Source organism: Aotus nancymaae, unplaced genomic scaffold, assembly GCF_030222135.1.
Source record: "Aotus nancymaae isolate 86718 unplaced genomic scaffold, 86718_ANA_hifiasm-v0.15.2.pri h1tg000076l, whole genome shotgun sequence".
NCBI lineage: Eukaryota > Metazoa > Chordata > Mammalia > Primates > Aotidae > Aotus > Aotus nancymaae.
In genome coordinates, this window is record NW_026988491.1 from 11,391,881 (window position 1) to 11,407,436 (window position 15,556).

The 15,556-nt window shown below is 46.6% G+C and overlaps 1 protein-coding gene across 8 annotated transcripts in view; it reads left to right on the forward strand.

Annotated features, from left to right (window-relative positions):
- Window positions 1–2,528: 2,528 nt before the first annotated feature.
- The window catches only part of CSF2RB (colony stimulating factor 2 receptor subunit beta), a 38,566-nt gene continuing 25,538 nt past the window's right edge, over window positions 2,529–15,556 (forward strand). For 6 of the 8 annotated variants that reach the window (XM_064368003.1, XM_064368005.1, XM_012476374.2 and 3 more), the window contains exon 1: window positions 14,825–15,306. The gene's annotated coding sequence lies outside the window, so the exon portion shown is untranslated. Of the gene's footprint in view, window positions 3,470–10,923; window positions 15,307–15,556 lie in introns of those variants that run through there. The other 2 variants (XM_012476370.3, XM_012476369.3) reach the window with 2 other exon arrangements.

Sequence of the window (15,556 nt, forward strand, 5' to 3'; positions counted from 1 at the left end):
AAAACAAAAGCAAAAAGAAGAAGACACAAGGAAGAGAAAAGATAAGCCAAAAACTAGAAGATATTTGCAAGACCTGTGTTGGAAACAGATGCTCGGTGCTGCAATGAAAAACCAGCACTGAGACAAAGGATCTCTTAGCAAGGCCATCTTTACTTTCTAGAGAAAGGGTGCTTTTGTTAGCTATCTTGCTGCGAGAGCATAACAAATAAAGGAAAAGCAGACATATTTATCTTTTACTTATTTGGGGTTGTCTTTACTGCCGTGTTTGGTCTCTGTTGGCTGGAGCTAGACTTTACAATCTAAAACTAAATTCAATTGGCTGACAACTTAAAACTTTCCTAAACAGGTAAAAGCAGTGGGAGCAAAAGGAAAAGAGGAAGTCGAACTATGGAAGGGACAGGAAGTTGCTTGCGAAAGGACTTAGAAAAGTAAGAACGTAAATACCTTAGTTCGAGTACAAGGACACAGAACGTTCTATGTGCTCGTGAGCATGTCTAGCATAAATATCTTGGTTGAAGCATAAGGACATAGAATGTACTTACTCTTTTGTATCTAACAGCTACATAGGACAGGGCTTATTAACAAAGAGTCACTAGTAAAAAGCAAGAAGCCTTTGAAGAACGTCAGTCTTTAAAAGAGACTATTATTTCTAACATTTATTATTATTATTCTTCAACAAGATAAGAAACTTTGAAGAGGAACTTTTCTACTTCCCACGATGTGTAACTGACAAAAGATTAGTATCTAGAATATATCAAGAATTCTCACATATTAATAAGAAAAATACAGACAACTATATAAAAATGGGTAAAGCCATGATGAGATTATGCAGCCATCAAAAACGATGAGTTCGCGTCCTTTGTAGGGACATGGATGAAGCTGGAAACCATCATTCTCAGCAAACTGACACAAGAACAGAAAATCAAACACCGCATGTTCTCACTCATAGGTGGGTGTTGAACAATGAGAACACATGGACACGGGAGGGGAGCATCACACACTGGGGTCTGTTGGGGGGAGACAGGGGAGGGACAGCATGGGGTGGGGAGTTGGGGAGGGATAGCATGGGGAGAAATGCCAGATATAGGTGAAGGGGAGGAAGGCAGCAAATCACACTGCCACATATGCACCTATGCAACAATCTTGCATGTTCTTCACATGTACCCCAAAACGTAAAATGCAATAAAAAAATGAAAAAATTTAAAAAAAAAGAGGCAGAAAAAACACAAATGGTCAATAACTATAAAAAGATAGTAGTAATAAGAGGAGTACAATTAGTTCAATCTCTTTGGAAGACAGTTTGCATTTATTTTGTAAAGTTGAATGTTCTCAAATCTTATGACTCAGCAGTGAGCTCTTGCACGGGACCTTGGGACATAAGCAAAAACATTCATGGCAACTCTCTTCCTAATAGCCCCCAACAAATGTAAGCAACCCAAACATAGCTCCAGAGAAAAATAGGTTCATAGAGTGATTATGAGAAGACAATGACGACATGAATGATTCTTAGAAATGTAATTGAACGAAAACTCAACTATCAGAAGATAAGATTCTATTTTTTAAAGCTCGAGAACTATGAACAGAAATAGCAGATACAAAATTTAGGATAGTGGTGATTTCTGGGAGGGAGGTAGCAAATGCATAGGAGAGGTAGGTATCAGTAACCAGTACTGAGATTTGTTGGAGTACTTGGGGTTTAGTGGGTGGAGGAGTGGGTTCACAGCTGTTTATTATACTTTATGGCTTAAATAAACATTACACATAATCTTGTATGTATCAAATGTGACATTAAAGGTAACATATAGTTTACAAGTTTAAAAATTGGTTTCCATAAAAGATTCTTACTTTCCAGTTTTTGGAACTTTGACTTCTTTTTGCATAAATGCATTATTTTGATCTGTTATGCCAGGAGAGCATTGCTGGCCACGTGGTAGGAATGGGGTTTTCCTGAAAGACAGGTTGGGATGAGGCTGTTGTGAGCCTCCCCTTGGAGAGGAAAGGGTGAGGCACGAGTCCAAGTCTAGCCTTGCCAGCTGGAGGGAACTGGAGCTCTCTTCCCAGGCTGAAAACTTCGGGACTTTCCGCCTTTGAAGGTCTGGTTAATGTTCTGTTTCCCTGTGAACAAGTACCGGGATTAACCTTATAATAACCATGGGTCGGAGGTTTTTCCTTAGGGAGAATGAGGAATGGGATGAAGGAGAGGAAGGACAGGTTCAGCTGGGCATGGGAGCTGGGGTGGAGAGGGGGCAGTTCATGCTAAAAAAGCGAGGCAGACAGCCACCCACTTAGAGGTTGCTAGGAAGACAATGAAAGAAAGCAGGGAAGTCGCCCCCGGTGGTGATGAGTGAGTTCTCATTCAGTTAGTTAAATAACCACACGATATTCACTTGTTTAAAAGAGTCTAGGACCTCCCCCTTCTTGCTCTCTCTGGCTGCCTCTCTTGCCACGTGACACACCTGCTCCTGCTTTGCCTTCCTCCGTGAGTAAAAGCTCCCTGAGGCCTCCCCAGAAGCTGAGTGGACGTGGCACAATGCTTCCTGTGCAGCCGGCAGCACGATGAGCAAACGAAACCTCGTTTCTTTTTGAATTACCCAGTTTCGGGTATTTCTTTACAGCAGCACAAGAACAGACCGAAATGCCAGCTGAACAGCTGCCCCTCCTCACAGGTCTCAGGTTCATCTTCTTCCTCTTGATTTTTCAGTTTTTATAAGGGTGACCTCTTCCCTTTTGCAAAGGGTCAAAGCTGCTTCCTGCAGTCGTTACCACCGTGATACCTTATAGTTCTCCTCTCTCTCTCTCTCTCTCTCTCTCTCTCTCTCTCTGGCTCACTCTCTTAATCTTTTAGTTACCTAGTTAACACCTTTGTACTTAATTAACAAATCTTTATGTTAACCTCTTTCTGGTCAGATAATTGGTGTGATTTCTGTCTATAGGCTGGATCCTGACTGATAACGATAAATATAAATTAATCATATTTATTGCATGTCATTGCCTGGGACTTAGAAGGTCTGTATTTCAGACCTCATTATACTATTATTATATAAACTAATCAAAGAAACAGTCCCCTGGACTAGCCTCTCTCTAACTCTATTCCCATCCTCTTGGGTTACAATGTTCTACCAGCTAGAATGCTCTTATTTCCAGGAAATAATAATACCTTTTTAAATTTATATATGCTGTTTTTTCAGAGTTCATTGTGTGCCACATAGATGTTTATGTTCATTTTCTTATCTGGTCCTCATAACAACCCCATGAAGTAAATACTATTGTTAGTATTATCTCTGTTTCACGGACGAAGGCGTTAATACCCGAAGAGATGAAAAGACTTGCTGAAGGACACACAGCTGTAGGTGGCAGGGCCGGAAATCAGCCCCAGGTGGACGCACCCCGGAGCCCGTGTTCTTCACTTGTTGGTTGCCGCTGGCGTGGAAAGAAGCCAGCTCTGAATCCCAGCTCTGCCACTAACGAGGTGAATGACCAAGAGGTCGGGGTATTGGCTGGGTGGCTCTTGGGAGATGGCAAGCTGAGCAGGTGGAGGGAAGGAGACCAAGGATGGGCGCTGGTATCATCAGGATTGCTGGGCGCCGACCAGGTCATTGGTAGATGCCAGCAATGCGCAATGAGCTGCAGATGAGCTAAGGTTTCTAGAAGGCAGGAATGACGGAGAGAATCGCCCTCCAATGGATCGGACTGCGAGGAAGCAGTGTGCCCAGGGAGGACAGGCCTGAGTCGGCACAAGAGGGTTGCATGAGTGTCCTAGGGCTGCCGGAACAAAGTACCACACAGGTGGCTTCAACAACAGAAATATGTTGTCTTCATCCTGGAGGCCGGAAGTCTGAGACCAAGCTGTCTGCAGAATGGTTCCTTCCAAGGGCTGTGAGGGAGAACCCGTTCCAGGCCCCTCCTCTTGCTCATACAGGGTATGTTCACGTTGACATGATGCCGTCTCTGAATGTGTGTCTGTCTCAGCATTTCCCCTCTGTACAAGGAGGCCAGCCATGTTAGATTTGGGAAGCATTCTAATGACCCCATCTCAGTTTCATTACCTCTGTAAAGACCCTGTCTTCAAATCAGGACATATCCGGAGGTATTGGGGGTTAGGACTTCAGCATGTGGATTTGGGGGTAACACAATTCAACCCATAACAGGAATGAAGAGAACAGTCAGAGAAAAGGAGCAGGAGATGTTCTAGACCATGAGTTCCCACAGGAACAGGGAGGGGCTTGGACAGGGATCAGACAGGGGATCCTGGTAAGAGGACTGATGTATGGTGGACTTGGGGATGAAGAGCTGGGTCTTGAGGGGTGCCCTGGGAGCCTGGGTTTCTGGCGGTGACTAGGGAGAGGCAGAAAGTTGATGTGCTGGGCCTGGCCATGAGGGTAACCTTGGGGAAGTTGGTGACCAGTTCCGCCTGGCCTGGGGCCACCGGACAGCTGGCATTTCTTCCATTCTTGGTAATTTGGGGTCAAGTGGGGAGTAAAGGCTTCCTCAGGGCCCACTCCCTTAGGCAGCATTGAGAGTGGGGGTTCATCCTCCTGGAAATAAAGGGACAGGAGGTCTCCTCCAGGGCCACGAAAGCAGAGTTGGTGTCACTGAGTGTCCCTGACGGTTCTGCACACGGTAAGGGAAGGGGATACAGTTTTGGAACCTTTGTGACTCCCCTCAATCAATCACATTTTCTACCTCTGTCAAGTTCCCTCTTGTAGTCAGCAAGAAAGCAAAGAGGCTAAGAATCTAGAAGGCCCTCCTGGCTGGTGTGAGGTGCCCTGATAGAGGGGAGCAGGAACCCTTGAGGCTGCAGGTGCCGGGGCCCCTTGAGAAGAGGCAGGCAATGCGGGGAATTTGGGGCACCCACAGGAGGCCGGCTGCGGATGCACTGTAGGCGGCCCCATGGGCTGGGCTGGGTGGAAGGAGCCATTGGGGGTCAAGTCCCTGAGGCAGCTCCCAGGTGGGAGGGACCCTGATGGCCCCACACCATCTGAATCCACTCAGCTCTCCTCATCTGCCTCCCATGAAACCTCAACTACCATCTGCTGTGAGTGGCCCCATGTGTCCAGCTAGCTCCCCACCCCCATGCCAGTCACCCCGGGACACATGCTTACCACTTCCTCTGTCTTACTATCAAACTATCACTAAGGAAACTATCAATTTGAAGGAATCAAATTATGCAACAAAGAGAGGTCGGGTAAAACCACAGTCCAGAGAGAAGCAGGGTCTCACAGAGACCGCAGGGGACTTGTGCTTGGAAGTAGGGACAGAGTCTGAGCACTCCGTGCATCCTGGACAGGTCCCTGTCAGGGGACAACCTGCCTGGTTCCTGCCTCCTGGTGCCCCTCATCACCAGGCTGGCAGCTCAGATCCATACCCAGCCCTGAGACATGCCCTGACCCGAGTCAGGAGGGACTTCCAGGAGGAAACTTGCTGTTTCCCAGTGCTCCTTGATTCTCGGTTCTCATTCTGGCACCAGCTCTGATTCTGACAGCCGGGGCCCACTTACACCTGACAGCTGAATTCCTACATCCCTTCCCATGGCCTAGAAAGCTCAGACTGGAGACTACCTCGGCCTTCTCCATCCCAGTTCCCCTCCTACCCCTGCACCTGGGGCCCAGCTCCCTGTTGACAGCCAGCCCCTCAGAACAACCTGCTTTCCCCATCACTGTAATCAGCCTGGGGTGGGGACACCCCTCTCATTGGGCAGCTTTTACCTGCCCATAGTAATGGCCTGAAGTCCCTTAGCCCTGAAGCCTCCTACCTGGAGAGCTTGAGAAAGAGCCCCATCTCTAAGAAGGGAGCATCGCTTCTTGAGAAAGTGTTTTCCTGCAACTTCTCACTCGAGAGCAGTTGTTTTATCTGCATCTGTGGTAGATGAGAAGCTGATGGCTCTTATCTTCCTCATGACTCCAAACCACACAGTTCGGTTCCTGGTATCTCCTTTACTACATTGGCCCAGCCCTGAAAACCAGAACGTGGTTTCGGGAAGAGGACGTTTGGGCTCCCTGTTTTCGACTCAGGATGCTCCTGCTGGTGAGATGTGTGTTGGGCACTTTTCTGGCTTTGGAAGAGCTAAAGATTCAGGGCAAAGTCATTGAGATGGTGCAGGGACGACGGGGAGGTGGAGCAGACAAAGAAGGCCTTCACGAAGGGGAATAGAATACACAGCTTATTAGTGAGTACAGCAGAGTGCCGTCAGCTGCAAGCAACTGAAAAACCACTGAAAGTAGCCAACGAACAAGGGCTTTGTCATTGCTCAGACACAGTCTAGAGACACAGTAGTGCCACGCACGGCCGCGTAGGGTCTCAGCCTCTTCAGGAACCCAGGTGCTTCCCCTCTTTCTGCTCTGACAGTTCAGAATGGGAGTGACAATGGCCGAGGGGACTCCAGGTATCACATGCAAAGGACGATGCCCAGAGGTAGAAACAACATCTTCCCTTGCAAGGTTTCCCTTCATGTCTCATTGGCCAGGTTGAGATCGCATGTCCCTTCCTACGCCAATCACACGAAAGAAAAAAATTACTGTGAGTACCTTCAACTAATCAAGTTCCACCTTCTTGGGACAGGGGATAGGAATATATTTTATATCCAAGATCTTTGGCTCTTGGAGGTCTGTATCTATTGTTGGTTGTTTCTGCTGACTCTCACCCATGGTGGCTTGTTTCCTTGGGAGGTCTGTGATTGTTAGTATGGGCTCCTACGTGGAAGCATGTGGCTATGTGGAAAGTCAACGTGGTTCAATGAAAAGAGATGGTGTCTTCTACAGTCAACCAGAATCTTGTGCCTGAGTGACATCTGGGATCCAGCTGTTTCATTGCTCCTCCAGGTGACTGGTCAAGTTGGCGTTTGTACTGAGTCACATAGTTACACGTCCATGTTGTCATGCCTGTTCCCTGTCAGCACAGCTGCCTGGAGGGAAGCTATGGGAAGCAGGAGCCAGGAGCAGGCAGACGAGCTTGTTCTCTCTCCTACACCCTGCCTTCTACCCTCCACCACCTTCTACGTGATCTGCCAGGACCCCCGCCCCTTCCCAGTTCCTGAGATTTAGTTACATAGAGGAAGTCAGAGTGGCAGGAGGGCAAGGTCTTTGCCTTTCATAAACAAAAAGGAGACTGTTTATGTATCCAGGGGTTAGGGTGAGAAACAGAGGTCTGGGTTTCACAGTGAGTGTGTGGATGAAATTCTCTATGGGACACAAAGCTTGAGATGAGCCGAGAGCACATATGGGGACTTGGACACGCCACCACCTAAGGGATGGGCAAAGAAAGAGGAAATGATGGCGAGTGTCCAAGAGCCAACAGAACGAGCTTGTCCAACCCGTGGCCTGCAGGCCGCATGCAGCAAATTCAGAAAAACATTATGAGATTTGTTTGCGATTTTTTTTTTTTTGAGATGGAGTCTCGCTCTATCACCCAGGCTGGAGTGCAATGGTGTGATCTTGGCTCACTGCACCCTCCACCTCTGGGTTCAAGTGATTTTCCTGTCTCAGCCTCCCAAGTCATTGGGGCTACAGGCACCCACCATCACGCCTGGGTAATTTTTTGTATTTTTAGTAGAGATGGGGTTTCACCATGTTAGCTAGGACGGTCTCCTGACCTCATGATCCACCCGCCTCGGCCTCCCAGAGTGCTGGGATTACAGGTGTGAGCCACTGCTCCCGGCCGATTTCTTTTTTTCCTAGCTCACTGGCTATTGTTAGTGTTAGTGTGTTAGTGTATTTTATGTGTGACCCAAGACAATTCTTTCTCCAATGTGGCCCAGGGAAGCCAAAAGACTGGACACCCCTGAGCTTGAGAAAGGGAAGAAAACAGGGAAGTGTGGTGTCCTGGAGGCCGAGGCACAAACAGTCGTCCAGAAATGAAAGCTCAACAGTGCCAAATTCCGCTGCCACTGAATAGAAGGTAGTTCTAGAACTGGGCAAAATGAAGGTTCTCGTTGACAAAGCATTTGTGGAGCAGGTTTCGCTGGGTTGGAAAATAAGTGAGAGGGAAGAAATGCGGACAGTGAGTGCAGGCGGGGCCTTTAGGAATGCTGAGGAGGTGTAGCCTGACCATCCCAGTTAATGCTGGAATCTGCCCTCCCATCACCCATCCCTTCCCCTAAAATGTCTCTGCTTCTTTGTTCCATTGCACTGACACTCACCTTCCAAAATGTCATTTGCCTTGTGTTCTTTACTAATGTAGTAAGTTCACTGCTGATTGTGTTTCTCCCCTGCAAGACTGTAACAGTCTCAAAGGCAGAAACCTACATCTCTTTTAGTCGCCATATGTCCTAAGTGCCCAAAGCAAGGGCTTGGCTCCCAGTAGGTGCTTAGAAGGTTTGGTTCAATGAGCTGAATGACTGAATAGGGAGAAGTACAGGGTTTGGGAAGAAGGCAGGGGGAAAAAAAGGCTCTGCTTTTAGAGTTGTGTGCAGCCTGATTGTTTATGGCTGAGGGAAAACAACTTGTGGGAATTCGTGACACAAGGTCTTAGGAGAGATGAGTTTCAGATCAGGCTGGGGGAAAACAACCTGGTTTAGGGAAGCTGGGAGGAGTGAAGGTACCTACGGCTGGAAGGCGGGCTTCTGGGGTGTCTTAAATAACTGTGAGGGGCTTAGAGTCAAGGCCCTGGGTAGTGGGAATTCCCTAGGTGATGGGTTTTTTGTTTGTTTGTTTGAGACAGTCTCACTCTGTCGCCCAGGTTGGAGTGCAGCACCGTGATCTCGGCTCACTGCAACCTCTGCTTCCCAGTTCAAACGATTCTCCTGCCTCAGCCTCTGGAATAGCTGGGATTACTGGCTAATTTGGTATTTTTAGTAGAGAGTGAGTTTCACCATGATGGCCAGGCTGGTCTTGAACTCCTGATCTCAAGTGGGTTTTTTTTTTTTAGCAAGGGAGCAACACATCACTCTGGTGACAGCTCAGGGTCACTGTGCTGCACAACTCAGGAGACACCATTTACAATCCCATAGAACACAATGTGAATGGCGCCCCCTGGAGTTGTGCAACATGGCAGCCCTGTGAGGAAGGGCAGCTGCTAAGAGGGATGTGAGGCAGGACCCTTTGGTGGGAAGCTCTTGAAGACTTAATTAAGATCTACTAGGGGTTTGCAGAAGGGACAGCAGAATGATCACAAATCAACCTGACAGCAGGTGGGAAGGGAAGAGGGCTGGAGGGCCTGGGTGTAACTTGTTTATGGGAGGACCTTCAGGACAGGGGCTGGCTGTGCTAGGGAGATAATAAATTGAGGTTTTGGTAGTTGCAGTTGCTCAAGAACAAAGAAGGAAGTCCACTTAGATATGGTAACATTGAAAAAACATGTGATAATAAATAAATTCCCGCATAAGACCCGCAGAGGGAATTTAGCACTTACCCAAAAAGCACTATTGGAAGAATCTGGAACTTTTGAGATTGATGTAGGGTGGCCACACTTGTCCTACTAAAATCATCTTTTAGTGTCTTTCCTACTTGATCCAATTGCATCCTGTCCGCTCCACTCAATTCAACTACATTCTAGTCCATTCAGTAGACGTTAATTGAGCGTCTACAACTCCTCAGCATTGGAGATAAAAAAATAAGTGGTATAATCCCTGCTCCTGATTGGCTGTCAGGCTAGCCAATGGAGAGACAGAAATACAAGCAGCTACAACTGAACATGGAGGATGCTCAACTAGGGGTTCTGCAGAGGAACAGGAGAGGGCAGAGGCAGGATCTCACCAAGTTTCCTGTGCATGTGGGGCAATGCTGAGCCTCCCTTGGTCATCTTTCTTCCCAAAGTCCCAGGAGCTGGAGCCTATGGACGAAGAATGAATAGAAAGCTCTGATCCCATATTCACTCCTGGATTCCTCACTGAGGCCATAAGAGGTAGCGCTGGCCTCAACTCAGCCCCCGAGTGGCTGTGACCTTAGGGTGCCACCTGCTACCTGTGAGCCTGGAAGTGGGTCTGGGGTGAGTCTTATGGGAAGTTCCCTTGACTGCATGGTGTTCTCACCGCTAGCCAGGTCAGAGAGTAGATCCCAAGGATGATGAGTTGGAGGGCAAAAGCCACCACCTCCAGGAAGCCTGCCAGATATACCTTTTGCTCTGCCTGGCAAGAACCTCCACCGATTCCAAGGTCTAGCTCTGGGGATGCCTTCTCTGTGGATTCTCCTCTGATCCCCATCGAGATGAGTCTCTGGCTTCCACATGCTTCTACTTTGAGTGGGGGTCCTCATTTTCCTGGTGCATGGGTCAGAGAGGACCCCTGACTCAGAGTAGAAGCATGCCCTCTGTAAATTGTAAATTCCATGATGTCATCTCCATATTTCATTACCTGGCACATAGCGGGAGTTCAGTGCTCTTTGAATGGATGAAGACATTAACAAATGTCAAATCGTATATCCTCCACAACCCATGCCCACGTCACTGCCCCGGAAGTCTTCCCATGCCTCCTTTATGGACAGTCTTCTCTCTTTTCCGCATACTCCAATAAGATGCTGTCTGAATGCCTATGCTAGAACAGGGCTGGCAAACTTTTCCTGTTAGGGGCCAGATAGTAAATATGGCTTTGTCAGCCATGAAGTCTCTTGTTTTTGACTTCACTTTGTCATTGCAGCACAAAAACATCGTGCAGTGACAGAGAACATAAATGAATGTAGCTGTGTTCCAATAAAACTGTCTATGGGCTGGGTGCGGTAGCTCACTCCTATAATCCCAGCACTTTGGGAGGCCGAGGCAGACGGATCAGTTGAAGTCAGGAGTTCGAGACCAGGCTGGTCAACATGGTGAAACCTCGTCTCTACTAAAAATACAGAAATTCGCTGGGCGTGGTGGCGGGCACCTATAATCCCAGCTACTCGGGAGGCTGAGGCACAAGAATAGCTTGAACCCAGGAGGCAGAGGTTGCAGTGAGCTGAGATCACACCACTACACTCCAGCCTGGGTGACAGAGTGAGACTGTCTCAAAAAAAAAAAAAAAAAAAAAAAAAAACCAGAAACGAAACTATTTATGGACACTGAAATTTGAATTTCATATAATTTCCACATCACAAAATATTATTCTTATTTTGCTATTTTTACAACTATTAAAAATTTAAAAAAAAATTTAGCTCATGGGCTGAACTAAAAGAGAATGCATTCTATTTTAGCGTGTAGACCAGAGTGCACCAGCACCTGCTAGAGAGCTTACTAAGATCGACTTGCTAATAGGCTTATTTTGGTCTCGCCTATTAGTCTATAAAAAGAAAAGGCGAATTAGGAACACAGCCTTTGGATGCAGATGTGTTTGCATGAATATTCTGATTCCAGACTCCCTCTCTCTTTTCCTTCCTTTTTGGTCAAAGTCACTGAGCAGGCCGGCTAAGGGCCAGAAGGCAGTTCAAGGGTATCAGGACTCAAACAAGGAGGGGGTGTCAATTTCCTAGGGCTGTCATAATAGAAACTGGGTGGCTTAGAACAACAGCAACGTCTTGTCTCACTGTTCCGGGGGCTAGAAGTCCAAAGTCAAGGTGCCGGCACGGCCATAATCTTTGATGTCTCTAGGGAGAATGCTTCCTGCCTTTCTCCAGCTTCCGGTGGTTACTGGCAATCCTTAGTGATCTTTAACTTGTGGGATCCTGCCAGTCACATGACTTTCTTCCTGTGTGTCCTCAGTTGTTTCATCTTTAGGGCTGTCTGTCTCCATGTTCCCATTTACTCTGTATGTAGATAGCTTCCTTTGCTGTGCAGAAGCTTTTTAGTTGAATTAGGACCGGCTTGTCAATTTTTGTTTTTATTGCAATTGCTTTTGGGAACTTAGTCATAAATTATTTCCCAACACTGATGTCTAGAATGGTGTTTCCTAGGTTTTCTTCTAGGATTCTTATAGTTTGAGGTCTTATATTTAAACTTTTAATCCATCTTGAGTTAATTTTTGTATATGGTGAAAGTTAAGGGTGAAGGGTAAGGGTCCAGTTTCATTCTTTTGTGTATGACTAGCCAGCTGTGACAGCATCACTTATTAAATAGGGAGTGCTTCCCCCATTACTTATTTCTGTCAACTTTGTTGAAGATCGCTGGCTGCGGGTATGCAGCTTTATTTGTGGGTTCCATTGGTCTATGTGTCTGTTTTTGTACCAGCGCTAAGCTGTTTTGATTATTGTAGCCTTCGTATAGTTTGAAGTTAGGTAATGTGATGCTTTGGGCTTTGTTCTTTTGGCTAAGGATTGCTTTGGCTATTTGAGCTCTTTTTTGGTTCATATGAATTTTAGAATAGTGTTTTTTAATTCTGTAAAAAACAACAGTGGTAGTTTGACAGGAATAGCATCGAATCTGTGGATTGCTTTGGGTAGTATGGCCATTTTAATGATACTGATTCTTCCAGTGCATGAGCACGGAATGTTTTTCCAATTGTTTTTGTCATCGGTGATGTCTTTCAGCAGTGCTTTGTAGTTTTCCTTGTAGAGATCTTTTACTACCTTGTTTAGCTGTATTTCTAAGAATTGTGTGTGTGTGTGTGTGTGTGTGTCTATTGCAAATGGGATTGCATTCTTGATTTGGCTCTCAGCTTGAACTTAACCAGTGTATAGAAATGCTACTGATTTGTGCACATTGATTTTGTTTCCAACTTTACAGAAGGGGACTTTTGGTGGAGTCTTTAGGGTTTTCTAGGTATAAAATCATATCATCAAGGAAGAGAGAAAGTTTGACTTCTCCTTTCCCTGTTCAGATGCCTTTCATTTCTTTCTCTTGTCAGATTGCTCTGGCTAGGGCTTCTGAATGACAGAATTTTTAAAAATCACCATTTGGCAATGATTATCATGATGTCTTGTTAAATTAAGAGCATCATTACATATTGAAATAATTGGAGTGTGGGAGTGGGATGACAAAGCTAAAAAGTATCTCCCTACCAAATGCTTATGAATTTTGGAGGGGGAAGTAACTTTACAGTAGAGAAACTTGATTGATGTCAAGTTAATCAAATGATCAGAGCGAACAACATTAGTGATGGAACAGATTGACAATGAAAGCTGATAGGACTCATCGAGAATAATCCAGCATCACTTTTATGTTATTTTGGCCAAAAAAGTATAACCCAGGTCTAATCATCAGACAGAGCCAAATCAAGGGACATTATTCAAAACAACTAGCTTACAATCTTGAAGATGTCAAGGAAAAAAAATCTTTTTCAAATTGGAGACCAGAAAGACATGGCAACTAAGAGCCATGCACTGTCCCAGGTGGACCCTTTGCTACAAAATACATTATTGAGACACCTAGTGAAACTCAAAAGGGGTTTCCACATGAAGGGTATGTTAGAGTTCTTTGTACTGTCCTTTTAACACTCTCTGTATTTTGAAATAGTTTCAGAATAAAAATGGAAATGGAAAAAAATGCTATGTTAACATACACTAGTTATACCACTTTTGACAAGTGATTTTCCTTTTCATGCCTCGCCTTCTTCATCTGGAAGTTGAGGACAGTAGCAGCTACATGAAGGTTATTGGGGAGAGAAGGAGAAGCACTGAGCCCAGGATCTACTCACAGCATAACTGCTCAAGCCCTGGTCATTATGACTACTCCGTTCTTGCCAACATTTTCTTGGGTCTCTTAGTCTCTAAAAGATCATCAATTGCAAGACACGGTATTTTACATACCACTGAGGGGGAAGTGATTCAATGAATTCCTGACAGTGTGATTCTTCTCTCTTAGAACTTTTAATACTTATTGAGAGAAGTCTTTTAGACTTATTCAAATGTAGATTTTTATCCTCTGCTGCTCTGATGACTTTTAAAAGGAAAGGATCAGTCAAGTGAATTGTTTGAGGTGCTCCTAAGGCTTCTTCATATTTTGGGTCTGGTGTTCGGAGTCATTTTGACTTAGAGTCTCGGGGTCTTTGTTTCTCCACCAGACAGCATCCTCTGTGCTCTCGCGGGCTTCCAGCCCCGCAGCCTCCTAGTCCCACCGAGGAGCTCAGGAAAGACAGGTAGAGTGGGGACACCTGGGAGAGAAGAAAGGTCGTGACGTTGCTTTAATTCCATCCTCTCCAGCCTCAGAGAAACCCCTGCAGGGCCTTTTCATGCCAGGTATGGATGTCCCACTGGTCTGGTTGGAGTGCCTGATAGAACCACCCATGCCTTCCTCCATCCTGGGCTTTCTCTGCTAGGGTGAGGCCCCACCAGCTATTCTTGGCCAACCCTGCCCTTCCTGGTAGGAGGAAAGCAAAGAACAATCAAGTCAGAATTCCAGTAGCTTCAGAGCAGGTTCCTGCCCCTCCATTCCCTCCATTCCCCTCATTCCCACCAGCTACCCTTTCCCCTGGAAGGCAGCCCCACACAGGAGGAACATGATTGCATTTTCTTGTGTCTTGGCACTGTGACTCATCCTGTCTTTATTCAAACTTTTCATATTTGGTTCACCATGAATATTTTTTGCATTCATTGGGATTTTTTTAACCATATTGCATTAAAATATGACATCTCAATTACTGCATTTTGAGATGCCTGTTTACGTTTTGAGCCTGAGAGAGTGCCTCATTCACCTTACCTTAACTCTGCCAGCCCTACTGTGCTCAGGGAGCTATTCATTCATTCACTTATTCATTCACTCATTCATTCATTTGCACACAGTCACTAAAGATCTCCTCTGTACCAGGCCATGTGCTAGGTACAGAGGAGACCTTCAGTCTGTATTTGGGAGAGAAATGCAAGCTGGACACAAGCCAGCCCTGAAGATAGTGTTAGGGGAAAGACAGCCATGAACACACATGACCATATTGCACATGTTGGGGTGGGGTGGCAGGCAAAGAGGACGTCAGGGAAATCAAAATGCCACCAGCTACCACTTGTAGGGGGTTCTCATGTGCCCAGCTCTGAGCTAAGGTCTTTCTACACAGTATCTGGTTGGATTCCCTCAACAGTCCTTCCAGGTTTGCAGATGCTTCCGTGAAAGTAACAGACAGATGGATGTCCCGAGGCTTGGAGAAGTAACGTGCAGGTGATTTGCACAAGGACACGCTTTAAGAAGCAGCGGACTTGGAAGTCCAACCCGGGTCTGTCTGGCTCTGGGCTCAAATCAGCTGTGATTATTGCAGCCCCTTCCACCTGCATCCCCATCGAGGAGTCAGGGAAGGCTCCATGGAGGAGGCCCTGCATCAGCTGAGGCTTGAAGGAGCCCTAGGAGTTTATAGAAAGATAAATTGGAGTAGAAGGCCTTCTGGAAGTCGGAAAAGTCACGTGCACTGTCAGCAAAGTGGGCCTGGACTGGTGCTGCTTCCTCTTTCTGCTTTTGTTTCCGACGACACATAAATAGGAAGTGTGGGAGGCTCAGTCTGGCTGGAGGCTCCAGAAGAAGGCTGGTCTCTCCTGCCACACAGAGGTATGGCCCGGCGTCCAGGAGCAGGGCTGAGGGGCGGGGTCAGAGCAGGGGGGAATGTGGGGAGTCCAGGATGGAAAAGGAACAGGGGGAGCCTGGGGGGTGTCCTGTGGACAACGGTGCCCTGGGGACTTAGGGGAGTTAGGGCTTGGACTCTTGGGATGACCTGAGTCCAGACTCCTGGGGCAGCCAGTGGGTGGGGAGACAGGCAGGGGTGCCAAGCTGCTTGGGTGTTGGACAAAAGCTTTGGGTA